This window comes from Colobus angolensis, unplaced genomic scaffold, assembly GCF_000951035.1.
Source record: "Colobus angolensis palliatus isolate OR3802 unplaced genomic scaffold, Cang.pa_1.0 Scaffold5, whole genome shotgun sequence".
Taxonomy (NCBI): domain Eukaryota; kingdom Metazoa; phylum Chordata; class Mammalia; order Primates; family Cercopithecidae; genus Colobus; species Colobus angolensis.
This window is the reverse complement of record NW_012118487.1, coordinates 30529512-30542250: the sequence shown is the minus strand read 5'-3', so window position 1 is coordinate 30542250 and position 12739 is coordinate 30529512. Positions and strand designations below refer to the sequence as shown.

The following is a 12739-nucleotide window of genomic DNA, read 5'->3' as shown; positions in this document are numbered from 1 at the left end:
CATAGTACCTGGCACATAATTTTATATGTAAGTCTTAGTTATTACTTAAAAGAATAATGGTTATAGAAATCAGATATACTATCCTTTTCCCAAGGCATTTTTAAAAATTTCCTTCAATTAAATGGTAGATTTTGGTCATGCAATTATACAGCAATCATACATAATACGTCATACTAACTTACTTTAGGGGAAATATTATTTTATGAAAGTACTGTATAATTTGGCAAAATCCTATCAAATCAGTATACGGTTACATTTGGTCCAGTGCTGTTTAATATGTTTTGAGAGCGTGAGATGTGTTGAATAAAAGAAAGGTATGCTTACACATATACAAATGTAGCTTTCTCTCTTCCTCATTAATATTCATGTTGCCTTGGACATTCTACAAGATTCACATTCATAAAACTCTATTCTTGTGTGGTTACATTGCTGCTTTTCCTTTTTTTTTTCTTTTTTTCTTTTTTACCAGATAACCATAGAAGGAACTATTTCACAGACTAGCTTAGCAATTTCATTCATATATAGATCCAGCAGTCATATTTTAGTTTTCCTAACTTTGGTGCTGACTGACTTTATATTATTCACATTGATAAAAAAGATGCATTGTCATCCTTATTGAAGTACGACATATGCTTTAACTTTGCTCTTAAAAGTTTGAAATCAGAACATATGCTTTGATTCATTGAGAAAATTTTTTAGAAGCTCTGGTTCTCCCCAATTTGTTTGTTTTACGACATCATCTCTTAAGGATTTGGCAACCACCCAGTGGCTCTGAGAAAGCCAAGCAACCAACCTGGGTAGTTCACATTTCAATATTGATTTTTGCTCCTGCTTTATTTTCACCAGTCACATTTAATTTAGACACCTTAAAATGGACAAATCTGCGATATACTCTGTGATTTATATACAAAAGTGCATGTGTTCTCCAGAACAAGACGTTCATTCATTTAGCTATCTTCAAAATGATGGCTTTAACTGAATTCATATGTGCCTGATCACATGCAGCTGAAATAACTTATGGTGAAGCACATTATTAATATTTTCCCTTGAAATTAGCTATCATCTACTCATTGCAATTTTCTCCAGGTTTTTCTGTCATGGGAATTAAATAGCTATTAGAATTCTAATTTTCACGGAGCTTCATGCTCTCTTTCCCGAATGCCTCCTTTTCAGCTGTTCATTTCCTGCCCTCTTCCTTTCTCCCTCTCAGTAGTTTAGCTCCATCTTCTGGCCTTTACTAATGAATAATTGTTGCTTTGCTATTTTTTTCTTTCCCTTGTTACAGTTATGGTGGTATATTCAGAATAGGCTATGAATAATTATAGAAAAAAATAGAAAATAACTAAATGTTGATGTTACATAACTTGCAATATATTTTCTCCTACTTTTATATTGTCTGAGGACCACAGAGTAAAACAGAGAATTTGAAGAATTATTCACATAACCTATGGGCTTTTTAAAAGCCCATCTATTATTGAAAAGGAAGAATTATGAGCTGCATAAAAGAGTTTAATTGTATACATTGATCAAATGCATCAGATAATTTTTTAAATTCTCAATTTTAATTGCACAGATAACATATTAATTGCACAGATCCCATGTTAATGGTGTACTTTGTAGCTTATTATTTTTATTAGAAGTACAGTAGAAATACAAAGCTAAGGAGAAATAATTTCACAAAGTGGAAAGTTCCAAAAGTGAGTAGAGTAAAATTCTTACAAAAATAATTGCTTTCTCACCTAGAAGAATCCAAAAGAATCAACCCAAAAGGTTATGGAACTGATAAGAGGGTTCAGTAAGATCACTAGATATAAAATTATGATTTGAAAGTCAATAGTACCATCAACATCTAAAATAGAAAATACAAAGAAAAATTATCTGCCAGTAATGTAAGAAAGATACAAAATATCTAGGGATAAATCTAATAAAATGTGTGATAAGGTATGAACAAATGTGTGAAACTACTGAGAATCATAAAACAGTTCTTAGTCAATAGTGATATTGGCTATAATGTGGTAAATATTAATCTCTGCCAATTAGTTTGTATATCCATCTCATCCTAAGTAAAATCCTAAAGAAAAAATGCAAAACAATAGTTACAAAACAACAGGTACAAAAGTTTTGCAAAAGGACACTGACAGCAATAGTTATTTCCAAAAAAGTGTAGTAATTAAAACATTTGTTTTCATCTTCGGAAATAGGCATAAGGACATATAGAAATGTAGCATATGATAAATGTGACATTTAAAACCAAGGAAATCAAAAAGTTACATTAAAAGCGTTGGGAAATTGAACTTGTATGACTTGTATGTAGAAACAAAATAAGTTAGGTTTTGACCATTCATAAAATCCAAATATTAATATTGGAAGAATTTAATGTAGAAGGGATAGTTAAAAATCAAACATCCCAGAAGATTTTGAAAATCTTAGAATGGGAAATCCTTATTACACAAGACATAAAGTTTAGGAATATCAAATGAAAGATTGAGAATTTGGTTATAAATGTCATTGTAAACACGGGAAAAGGTAAGAGAAAAAGGAAGAAAAATAGGGGCTTTACATATAAAGAAGATTAAAGTATGTTAGAAATCAAAATTTGAAGGGTAACCTAATAGTAGAAAGAAGTGTACAAAATCTAGGAACATATGATTAATAGAGAAAGCTGTAAAAGTAGATGTACTTTCTTACTAATAATGATGGGAATCCAATTTTCCTGTCTATCAGTGAGGTGGCTGATGAAACCAGCTGTGGAGTCAGGCTGCCTGGGTTGACACCCACTCACCCGTTTCTAGAGGTAATAGCTGAGAAAATTATTTCACTTGCTTCCAAATTTTTTCATCTCTAAAATATGGATAATATTAGGACCCATGTGGCTTTACAGTATTACAAATTTTAAGTTAATGCATAAAATAAACTAAGAGCAATGCGTACTATTACGAGTACAAAAATGTAAGTCGCCATTATTAAAACAAAAATGAAATGTCATTTTAACCTGTTAGATTAGTAAAAACTGAAACAATGAAAAATATCAATTATTAGTGAATTACACACAAAAAGTTATTTTATTGATATGAATGTTAATTGCTACACTATATTTGGGTGATAATTTGATAGCATGGATAATCTTTCACCCAGCATAACATTTGACCAAGCAATCCTACTTTTAATAATCTGTTCTGCAGAAATAATAGCACATGTGCTCAAAGATGTATGTACTCACATGTTCACTGCAGCCTTGTTTGTAATCAAAAAACTCTGAACAACCTGCATATCTTTCAATTAGGGAATGTTAATGAAATGTTGCTGCTGTCTTCAAACCAGGGAATACCATACAATGGTTTAAAAGAGTGAACTAAGTCTGTATCAACCTGGTAATTTCCCTGGTTTGAAGATAGCAGCATTTCATTAACATTCCCTAATTGAAAGATAATTGTTCTATGGTGTCCTTAATCAAAAACGTAACAAAAACAGAAACAAACAAACAAATTTGACCCTTACTAAAACTATGGGGCTAGAGGTACACCCCGCTTTATTGCTAACAAGGGTTGCTTCTGGGAAGAATAGTAAGCAAAGGGAAGTTATATCCTTTTAATCAGTATGCTTGTTTAAATGTGTGTTATATTGTACTCCTGCAATTTTTGAATTATAGATATTTAATTTAGAGTATTAAAATAAGTGTAAGGGCCAAAAACTAAGTAAGTTATGAATCCTTTCTGGAAGGAACTCATTTCACACCATCAGTTGTAACCAGACTCATATGACTGAATGGTTGTTACAGTGGAGTAGGGCGATTCTCAGGGCAATGTTAGAACAATGTGCCGTGATCCCTTAACAAGCGTGAAGTCATAATTTTACCAGGACTCAATGCATCAAGAGTGTGTGAGTCATTGTGCTAAAGATAATCCCTCCAATTCCTTGGCACTTTAGAGGTGAATGCTAATGACCCAGAGCATTTTAGCATATTTATATAATTTTGCAGTACACAATATTCAAAAAAATGTGTCCTTTGAAAATAAATGTATGTAAGTTAACACATAAGTACTATGGCACATGCACAGGAACCCTTTTGCTTACCAACAAGTAAGAAGAGCAAGAAAGTTCTGTGAAACCTTCAGAAACTCTTTGAGTCATTCAAAAGCAAAAGGGTTATCCAAGTTAATTTGAGGGTATCCAGACGGTAAGGTGATAAAGTTCTGTCTTTTTCTGTGTTTTATTTAAAGGATAAATTTTAAGTAGAAATCTTAGAGTCATTTGAACATTTTTCATTTATTTTGTTTAAAAGTAGGTTTTATCATAGATGCTAAAATGATTATTTGGACTGAGATGTCATTGAATCTATGTTAGATACGTACATAATCCCTTGGTTTTGTACATTCGAATTAAGATCAGACAAAAAATTGCAGGTTTTTTAGGCACTGAACATAAAGAAGAGAAAAAGAGAGAGAGAGAGAAAAAACAGAGCAAGAGAAAAGAAGAAATATAAAACAAAGAGGAAGAAATATAAAACAAAGAAAAAGTAATAAGACACAGAGAATATTATTTAATCCTTGAAATTTATTGTATTTCACATAGATTTTCCTTGAGAAAGTATGTGATGAATAATAAATATGTGCTACCTGACATTTTCTAGAATTTCTCTCTTTGATGTTCAGCCACACAGGCCCAAGCATGAGCTTTGAGGGCATGGAGACATTTGAAAGCTGAGACTTGCCAGCAGCACACAGCTGGCTGGTGTCACAGCAGGGATTAGACGCCAGGCCTTCAGACATTCATTCAGCCTGGCACTCTTTATCCACAATATTCAAATTTCATCAGGGCATAGAGTGCCCAGAATTTACACAGAGCATGAGTTAACCAAGAATTTAGAGATGATAGAACTGTGTGAATTTATAAGGAGAAAATACGTATACCAAAGATAAAGAATGAGACTATCTCTTGTGAAATAGCGTCTGATATAGACAGAGGTAATTTTCTTTCCTTTATGTGTCCAGAACCCATCATTAAAATTCACATGAGAATTATTGCCTATTACTGCTGGTTCTACGATTGCCTGCTATCCCAGACGATGAATGAAGCCAGAATAAATGTTATAGATTTTTTAAGCTGCGTATAATGTGGGCAACAGAAATAAACTTTCGCCATTTCACCTCACTCAGCAAACATAACACGAAGGTCAGGAGGGGTAAATATTTGTTAGAGAGAAAGAAAAATGTATTATTACAGCTTCATTGTCTTCTACTACTGAGTGATGATGTTGCATCACATTTAATATTTCTGTGAAAAATTAGATCAAAATGTATGCAAAAGAGAAGTAATTTGTCATAAATATTTGTGACAGAGCTATAGGGAAAATCATCAGTGAGGCAATTTATGGAAAATGTGATTGGGGTGTGTGTTTATTATTATTTGCATTTCCTCTGAATCAATGGTGTTTCATTCAGTAGCTATATATGAGTGTCTGTGCTAGGAACTTTGCTGGGCTCTGGGGAACAGGAGTGTACAAAGTAAAGGGAAGGCTTTTAAAGAAATGAGAGTTTTGTGAGAGATGCTACACTACCAGATCTGGAATGGGAAATCCTTTCTGTCCATAGATAGGGAAAGAATTTGCCCCAGTGGAAAAGTGAACTTTAAAATAACCCCATTAATGCAAAGTAGTTGGTTTAACTCCATTTCATCATAAGAAGAGAACACTGTATTTACCTAAATTTTGTGAGAGTAAAGGAATCACAGGTCTATTTTTATGATTATCCCCAATTTTTACCTGGAAATTTAACATTACATGTACCACCTGTTACAATAATTGTATTTTTAGAGGAATAAATGTTGCTTATGATAAACTTTAAAACTTGAACAATTTACTTGAATTATATAAATAAGACATTTGAAATTGTGGGAATTTTTCTGTATATTTTCATATGCAAAATGTGTTATTTGGGCATATATTCCATGCAAAGAAATTTGGTGTATGTTCCAGGCAAAAAAATTTACCTCATTTCATTTAGGTTTTCAATGCTACCTTGTTCCGTGTACTTTTTCAGGTTAGTAACATCCCCTATCTTGGTACAAACTTCTCCACTTATGAAATGTATATGGAAATCTGAAAATAATATTTCACAGATATTCTAAATATTATCTTTTCATACTAAAAATGATTGTTTTCTATTTCTCATTTCATTTCTCACTAATCATTTTCTCACTAAAAATGATTTTTTCCTATTAGGAGAATGAATTAACTACATTTCATAGGTAATTTCAAACTAACAGCTGTTATTTTGCAAAATGATAATGAAGGATAAAAATATTGTTATGACATGATTTCAGAAATACCCCACCATCAACAGAAATGCAATTGTATCATAAGAACCCATTTTATGTCTTTGCTAGCCCGTTGGTTCTGATTATATGTTCATTTGACAAATATTTAGTAATTATATAATTGTGAAAATTTCTGGTTTGTGTATTGCAGAGAACACAAAAATTATTATGGTTGATTTATTGTCAATAACACATTTATCTAATAATTTATAATTTTTCCAGTACATCTCTATATATTATCTAATTTAAACTTAAAAGAATTCTCATGAGGTAGACAGAAGAGGAATTAATAGCCCCATTCAATAGATTAGGAAGCAGGCTTAAGATCAGTGACTCTTCTACCAGGTGCCCAGGAAAATATAGAGCTGGGCTTCTGGTTCAGGCAACTGGGGAGTGTGCTGATGGACTTCATAATTAGGGAGGATCATATTCAGTTGATGATAAGCAAGGAACCCTTCCTGGAAGAATTGGTATTTATTAAATGACATTTATCAGTTGCCTGCTGTGTGCCAAGTACTTGACAGCCATTCATAGGTAAATGACACTTCATTCTCCCCTTTCAATTAGCTCACAGTTTATGAGCAAACTAGACAAATATAAAACAGGCTAATACACAGAAAGGCAGATTGCTTTAGAATCACATGCAGGAGCAGCTTGTAATTCAGACCACACAGAGCAGGCAACACCTGAGCAAATGCTATATGTGCTCTTCTCTAAGCAATTGCAAGAAATTGATGGATTTTAAGCACGAGGGTTATGTCTGCCATGAGAGGAAAGAGATTTATTATGAAGGAGGCTTTTTGAGAGGTTATTTCAATCACCTAGTCAATAGATGTTTAAGGACCATATTAAGGCAATGTCATGAGAGCTGGAGAGCACAGATAGAGAGGTCAAATGGGCAGTATTTGGTGACAATTTGTATGCTGAGAATAAAAGAAGTCAGGAGTGATTCTAACATTTTTTGGCCTGAAGAGATGGGCTTGATTTCAACACATAAGCACTTGTCTTGTGGAATTAATGAATTTTAGACTAAAGGAAAATATGAGCAAAATCCTGGTGCGTGATTAATAAATAGTTAATGTCAACATTAATTAGAACATTAAAATGTAGGAAAGTCATGAGAGACTTATAGGGCCAACACTCTTTTCAGCTTATGTTTACTTCATACTTCCCTGTCCCACAATGTGGCAGGTAGGTAATATTTTTATTGTTTTTCACAAATGACTGAGCTCAGACACGCTAGTAAAGTAACTTGCACAACAAACCCAAGTAGAAAGTGGCAAAGCCAGGATTCAAACCCAGTTTGTTCTCACTTTTAGCCCCTAGAACTGCTGTTGCTGAGGTCAGAGCCTCCCAAGATTCTTGAAAACAGAATAATAATGTCTCTGTGATATTTAATTGTTTAGATTAAAGTAACATATGTTTAGATATTGTAAAACAGTGGCATTCTGTCTATTTCTTTTTTCTTTTTTTATTCTAGAAAGCTCACACATGAGTCCATGAAATAATTGAATATTTTAATTAAAAATTATACCAGCAGGGAAATAAATACAAAATAATCATGAAAATACATTATTGAAAAAATAATATATAATATATTTACAATATATGTTTTTATCAGTAAGTAAAAGATGACAGCTGGGGTGATGATGAAAGTTTGGAAAAGGAGGATGAAAGTTTGATAAGGAGTTGAATTTGACCTTGTTAATAGGGATGAGACTGCTGAAAGATAGAGTTTGAAGAAAAAGAAAAAACAATTGGAAGACAGATCCTTGAATGATGCCTTTATGTGATGTGCTTTAGGAAGACTAATATGACAAGAGTATCAATTGAAAGGAGAGAGAAGAGGTGAGTCGTATGGCAGAACCAAGGAGAAAGAAAAGGAAGGTGAAGGTACAAGAGATCCTTAAGAAGTACTGTTACGGAAGCATCATATAAATGGGGACCTTACCTGTCGTGCTTAATAACTGTCTTTCCCAAGTCTAGAACAGTGCATAGTAGGTTGTTAAAACTGCTTTGTGAATGTACGTTTAATGAAGTAGAATAAAACTTAAATGGTGATGAATGGCATGTATAGGACAAGAAAGAGCAAGAAGGTCATTATTCTGAACTATTGCATATAAATGATTGCAGTAGTTATGCATGAATAGAAACGGAAAATCAACACATAGATATGGTTTGTCAGAATAAAATAAAGTATTTTTTCATTATTTTTATGGAATTAGTTGGAAATATACGGTTTTAGAAGTTTCCATATAATGAACTGTGGGACACTGGAAGGTGACAGATGGAAGCTAAGTTTTTTTTTTTTTAGAGAAATATTCTCTAGATTTGATCATTATATTTTATCAAAAATGACTCAGTGTGGAACATCAAAACATAGTAGATAAAATTCCATTTTTTCCCTGAATCAGATCACAATACTCATCCTCTTTGTTGTGCATTTTCTAAACCTAATGTTATGCTTGTCACAGAGAATATTTACGGTGCTTTTTTGGTAAATAAATAGTTATAGGAGATAACTGGGATAATAATGAAGGTTTGGGAAACATGTGCATAAAAATTGAGTTTGACCTTGTGGAAAAGGGTATGAACCACTAAGAGGTAGAGTGAAGAGAGAAAACAATTGGAAGACAAATCCTTGGAGAAGGTCTTTTCAATTTAGGATGTAGGAAGAAGATAAAGCAGTGAAAGATAATTAGAGTGAGAGGAAAACTACCAAGATGGTATAATTTTACTTGGCAGCAATATGGAAAAAGAATTAGAAGAGAGCAAGACTAGTAGCAGTGGAAAGGGAAAGAATTTCGAGAGGCAAATTTTGGTCTAATAAATTCAGAGAAGCTAAGAAAGCTAGATCCAAGGAAGAGATGATTATTTTTTAGTTACCGGGAGATCGTTAGTAACAGATGATAGGGAAACTTCAGAACTGAAATCAGGGTCCAACTGTGCAGGAGGTTAATGTCAGAAGTTTAGGAGAGAAGGAGAGGTTTTCAGTGGTTTCCATATTTTGATGTCAGAGTTCCTTGGTGATGCAGCTTTTACCAGTTTTTGTTCAAACCGCAAAGAGGCTGTTACCATTTCTGCTTATGAAGCAGACTATGCTGATTCATTGAAGTGAATCTCAACTTATAAATATAAAATATGTAGAACAAAAAAAATCATGCTCAGTTCTTCTCCCTTTCTACTCAATAACTATGCGAGGCTATTTAGCTTTTGTTCAGCATACCATACAGACTGTATCGTGTATGCTACATTAGCAGCACCAATGAGCAGAATGACCTAAGAGAAAAAGATGTGTGTTGGATGCACCATCAGCATTGTTATTGGCTTATATCATCTGGGCTTGTAATATAAAGTGAAATAATCAGCAAATTACTTACACGCAGGAGATTATCATTTCTACTGTTTGACCTAAAGTGTCTTTTAGAAGGACTTGCCCTTTGCTGAGTTTCTCAAAGTTGATATTAAATATTTAATTACAGAACTCAGTGAGAGCATCTTTACTTACTCCTTTGCAATCTGGTTTGAATCTCCAGACATAATTGCAATTCTAATATTAATCAGGACAATCATTGAGAAACTTAAAAGAGTGTTTCATTGTGTTATTGTAAAGGTCATGAAGCTGGAGGTGAAACTGTGAGGATTTCTGTTTCCTTCTCTGCCTCCAGACGTGACTATATAGGATGTTGGTATTATATAACTCATTTTAGAAAGTTGTCTTTGGAAAGATTTTCAGAGTATATGACCATTATTTTGGATAGTCTCGGTGGTGATAAACCTTCCTCCGTTACAGGATGGATCGAAGTTAAGGAAATGGCTTTAAATTTTGGAGGCACCATTGGGGAATAAGGTAAAGATTAAAATGAATAATTTCACTTCTAATGAAGTAAAGAGTAATTCCGAAGTACTGCAACTAATATTCTTGTGAAAGGTGTCAGTAGGTTATATTGCCTTTGCTAAATTGGGTCAAACATCAACATTTCAATGCAAACAGTCTTGGATATTTGGGGATGACACATTAAAAGCATAGTGCTAAGTTTTTCCTCTTCAGATGGTTACTACAAACGGGGCAAGCAAAGTACCTAAGCTCAGGTCAGCATTCTGATGGATTTGATTGATTCCTGGTTGTAAATCTCAGTGGCATTCTTATCCAGCTTGGGGACAGAGACAGTGACTGCCCTAAGGTACGGAGAGGGAAATGAGCACTGGTGGCCGAATGTCTGTTAACCGTATGCATAGTCAGGAGACATAAGAAAGAAATATCCAGAAAAATAGAGGATATAGGCAAATGGACACTTGAGTAAGTACAATGAAGAAATAAAGGATAAGAAGAGACCAGTCTCCCTCCTTTGGTTGAGGGAGACCAAAGAGAGTCAGAAGAGAAAGGCTATTGTTGTAAAAGTAGGTTCGTTGGAGAATTAGCTGAAGTGTATGGGGAAAAATACATTGTCTTCTGAGTTAGGTGGATAATGCCTTATGAAGTTGTGTGTAGCTTGTGCCTGTTGTTGGGTCAAAGCCAGTGTTTCCAGATGGCCACAATAACCAGGAGGTCCCTTGACAACTCACTCCAGAGCCTAAAACAAATCGAAAATGAAAGGTATGGCTCCTTATTAAGATTGTCTGTGTATTCAAACAGTGGCATTCTTTATCAGGCATCCTGCTGACGCTGTGGCTCCTGTTTCCATCACAGAAGCTATTTCACTTAAGATGAGAAGAGGTCTCATTAATAAATCATATTGCATGATATTCCTATAGTACCTGGATGACATGCCCACACTTTGCAGGGAAATGGAATTAAATAGACCCAGAGAGAATTTTATAGCAAGTCTTTCTTTTATGTGTCATTTGGAATCATCAATTGCTGAACAAATTTAAGATTTAAGATACACCTGTCAGTATACATATGCTTATGTATAAAATAAGAAATCACTGCAGAGATTTCCTAGATGAGATGAAAGCTATTTTTCATGTATGTGAAGAAAGGACATAGTTATCAAATACACTAAAGGTTATTTTCAGCTCTGTACCCAGACAAGAACAAAAAGTATGGGCATGAATAAAAGACAGTTATCTCATCTTTGCCTTATGTTAAGGTATGAAATAAATGTAATGAAATGCATTCAGTTGCTTTTTCAGATATTTCAGTCTGCTTTGTAGAAGATTGGTAATAAAGGACATGTCGATTTACATATTACACAGAGTTTTGGCAAACAAGGGCCACTTAAAGAGGCAATCTTGCTTTCCTTTGGATTCATACTATACAACAGTTACTAAACATTATTGTCTAATATTTTTTGATTCTCTGGAATTGGCAGTTGGAATCTGTACATATTTTAGCAATGCTTGTATTCATGAAACAAATCTATTTTTTTCTACAGACCATCTATTTTGTGAAGGAAATACAATGATATAAGATATAATGAGTGGCAGAATGAGACTCTGTCTCAAAAAAAAAAAAAAAAAAGACACATTGTTGACTTTACTAGTGGCTTTAAGCACTATTCCGTTAATGGTCAGTACTCTATAGAGCATTACAGGGGATCAGTCTTGGACAAAGTAACCCTTTTTTCTCAGAAAGATGTTACTGGATTTATGTTTCAAAAGATCATTCTTATTATATTGTGGAGAATTGAATAGAAGGAACATAAGGGGAGGAAGGAGGACAGTTGGGTAGGTATTTCACTAGTTGGGTAAGATAAGCCATATTACTTTTTGATTAGGAGCATGGATTCTGAATCCAGACTCTCTATTTTGAATGTAGTATCTATCACCTATGCAAGTGACTTTGGTAACTCACTTAATATTGTTCTATGTGTCAATTTTTCTATCAGTAATTTGGAAATAATTATAGTTCCTACCTCAAAAGTTATCATGAGAAAAAAATGAATTAACGTACCCTAGAACATGCCAGGCGCAGGGCAAGCACAAAGTTAAGTATATACTGTTAGTGAACTGAGATGTTGAGAACAGGGAGAAAAATAAGTGACCCTTATTTGAGTATATCGAGGTATTATAATAAGCACATAACTTAGTTATGGACTGACTTTTGGGGGAAGGAGTCAGTCCATAGCAGATAGTGTCATATGCCATTCATTGGAAACAGAAATATTGGAAGAGGACAGGAGATTGTGGGAGTGATGAGGATGTCCAAATACAATATTATTATTTGTTTAAGAATTAATATGTAGTGTAACATACAGGGTAAGTTAGGTCCTTGGGGAAGATTAAAATTAAAAGTTTTGGACTTTATTTAATTGCTTCTCGACTGAGTGACACAATATGACCGAAGTGCCTTTGTGGGGACATGTGTCTGTATCAGTGGAGTCAGGTGTCTATCTTGTCTTAAAGAGGCTTTGGTCAGCATTAGGACTCTATGGAAGCACATTAACTTTTAGATATAAAAGCATCATAAATACAGTAAAGA

General features: G+C 33.7%; 1 protein-coding gene across 6 annotated transcripts in view; it reads left to right on the top strand.

Moving 5' to 3' along the window:
* GRIA2 (glutamate receptor, ionotropic, AMPA 2) overlaps positions 1–12739 on the top strand; it is a 153461-nt gene that overhangs the window by 67063 nt on the left and 73659 nt on the right. The gene's annotated exons all lie outside the window — the stretch shown is intronic.